We start from the raw sequence: 2,911 nt of genomic DNA, 5'->3' as shown, positions 1-2,911 counted from the left end.
CTCAGTGCTTCAGGTTTTAATGCCTCTATACCTCTTTCTTACCGACTTTAGTAGTAGCTGAGATTTAATGGGCACCTGTTATGCTACACATCATGTTAGGTAAATCTTACCTGACCTCTTTCCCCATCCTCCTTTGTTGCTACTTCCTGAATGGGTATTACCCCAGGATGAGGTCTGCTATCAGCTTAGTTAGCCACTGATGTAAATACTAGGGAAAGACTAGGAGGGCGAGCCAGGGCTGCTACTTACAAGCTAAGTGTGGCATCAAGGTTTGCCTTTTGTATTTGCATAAAGAAAGGAGTTGGAGCTGGGTCCATTGGCTTGTGCCTGTAGTCCCAATTATTTGGGAGGCTGAGGCAGGAGGGTTGCTTGAGATCAGCCTAGGTAACATAGTGAGACCCTGTCTCATTAAAAAAAAAAAAAAGGTAGGCATGGTGGCATGCACTGCAGTCTCAGCTACTCAGGAGGCTGAGGTTAGAGTATCCTTTGAGCCTAGGAGTTTGAGACCAGGCTGGGTGATATTGTGAGGCCTCATCTCAAAACAAACAAACAAACAAAAAGTGGAGCTGGCTATTTGGAATGGGCCTGCAGCCCAATATGCAATGCAACTAGGACCAGCAGTGACTTCACCACCTGCTTGCTAGGTCAGAATGAGAGACTTTGGTGGGTCTGTCTACCTGTTTCTTCTACAAGATCCCTACTTGACTATAAAAGTAGTGAATATTCACATGCTCTCCAAGCCCAGGTAGCCATGGTAGAGTTGGGTAGAGTTGAGCAGCTCCCCCAGGATCCAAATCTGGTGTCTGAAATGGAAAGTACTAGGGCAGCCAGGAAGGCATTGATCTGCCTTATAAGCACAGTCCTCTGAAAGTAGGCCTGCTGCAGGACAGGATCCCCCAGAGGCCCCATTTGCCTCTCAACACTCAGGCTTTCAATTGTTTTTTAATAAATCTACTTTTTTTAAAAAAAATTTAATCTTTATATTATAGATTTGTATCTTATTTTTCTAAAAACCCACCAGGGACCAGTGCTGCACTTGTCCCATGCAGAGGCAGGCTGGCTAATAATGTATCTACTTTTAAAAATCCCAACTCACGGCCAGGCGCGATGGCTCACACCTGTAATCCCAGCGCTTTGGAAGGCCAAGGTGGGTGGATCACCTAAGGTCAGGAGTTTGAGACCAGCCTGGCCAACAATGTGAGACCCCATCTCTACTAAAAATACAAAAATTAGCTGGGCGTGGTGGCGGGTGCCTGCAATCCCAGCTATTTGGGAGGCTGAGGCTGGAGAATCACTTGAACCCAGGAGGCAGAGGTTGCAGTGACTGGAGATCACGCCATTGCACTCCATCCTAAGTGACATGAGCGAAACTCTGTCTCAGAAGAAAAATAAAATAAATCCCAACTCAGGCCAGACGCCACTTTGGGAGGCCGAGGCTGGCAGATTACTTGAGGTCAGGAGTTCAAGACCAGCCTGGCCAACATGGCAAAACCCTGTCTCTACTAAAAATTAAAAGAATTAGCCGGGATGGTGGCATGCACATGTAGTCCCACCTACTCAGGAGGCTAAGGCAGGAAGATCACGAACATGGGAGGCGGAGGTTGCAGTGAGCCAAGATCATGCCACTGCACTCCAACCTGGGTGACAGAGCAAACCCCATCTCAAAATCCCAACTTGAACTAGCCCTCCGCCTCACACTAATCTTTTGACCTAGTCATTTCCATGGCAGTAAAGTTTCACCACTCCCACCCCAGTGGCACTTTAGGTTGGTATTTTCCTTCCTGGTTCTACCCAACCCTGTGCAACTCATATTCCCTTGTGCCTTCACTCCTTCAAGACTCCAGTCGGACAACCTCTCCAGGGCCTGAGCTGAAGCAGAGTGAGTGGATAATTAAACCTAATTGAGCCAACTAGAAACACTGATTAGTGGACCCTGGCCCAAGGTGCAAGGAGACATTGTCATTTGAGAAGAGAGTTAAAACCTTGGAATGGGAAATGTGCAGAGAAGATGGCCCTTCAGACTGCTCGTCGGAACAGTGGCTGCATTGGGCTACCAAGCAACACACCTGCTGCTTTCCAGCTTTTGGGAGTCCTCAAAGCCCTGTCTTGAGTGGGTACCTGGGACTCCAGGGTTAACGGGCTCTCCCTCTACAGTGTGGAGAGGAGATAGGACCAGGTTCTGAGGAGTCCTGCCATCCCCTTGCCCAGTAACTGAAGTCATCATGTGGACTCTGCCAGAACAGCCTTGGAGGGAACCTGGGGCTTAATTGTCACTGCAGAAGTTTGTTCAGCCTTGGAGGGAACCTGGGGCTTAATTGTCACTGCAGAAGTTTGTTCATTTGTTACCTTCATTGATTCAGGGTTTTTTTTTTCTAGTGCCTTCCATATGCCAGGCACAGCTAGATCCAACCTTTTTTTTTTTTTTTTTTTGAGACGGAGTTTCGCTCTTGTTACCCAGGCTGGAGTGCAATGGCGCGATCTCGGCTCACCGCAACCTCCGCCTCCTGGGTTCAGGCAATTCTCCTGCCTCAGCCTCCTGAGTAGCTGGGATTACAGGGACGCGCCACCGTGCCCAGCTAATTTTTTATATTAGTAGAGACGGGGTTTCACCATGTTGACTAGGATGGTCTCGATCTCTTGACCTCGTGATCCACCCGCCTCGGCCTCCCAAGGTGCTGGGATTACAGGCTTGAGCCACCGCGCCCGGCAAAATTTTTTTTTTTTTTTTTTTTAATAGATGGGGTTTCACCATGTTGGTCAGGCTGGTCTTGAACTCCCGACCTCAGGTGATCCGCCCGTCTTGGCCTCCAAAGTGCTTGGATTACAGGCGTGAGCCACCACGCCCGGCCTTAGATCCAACCTTTAAAAAGTGGAGGTGAGACATTGGAGGCAGAAGCCTCTGGGACTGCAG

Source organism: Aotus nancymaae, unplaced genomic scaffold (genome assembly GCF_030222135.1).
Source record: "Aotus nancymaae isolate 86718 unplaced genomic scaffold, 86718_ANA_hifiasm-v0.15.2.pri h1tg000007l, whole genome shotgun sequence".
Classification (NCBI taxonomy): domain Eukaryota; kingdom Metazoa; phylum Chordata; class Mammalia; order Primates; family Aotidae; genus Aotus; species Aotus nancymaae.
The sequence above is the reverse complement of the archived record's forward strand: the minus strand, read 5'-3'. Positions refer to the sequence as shown.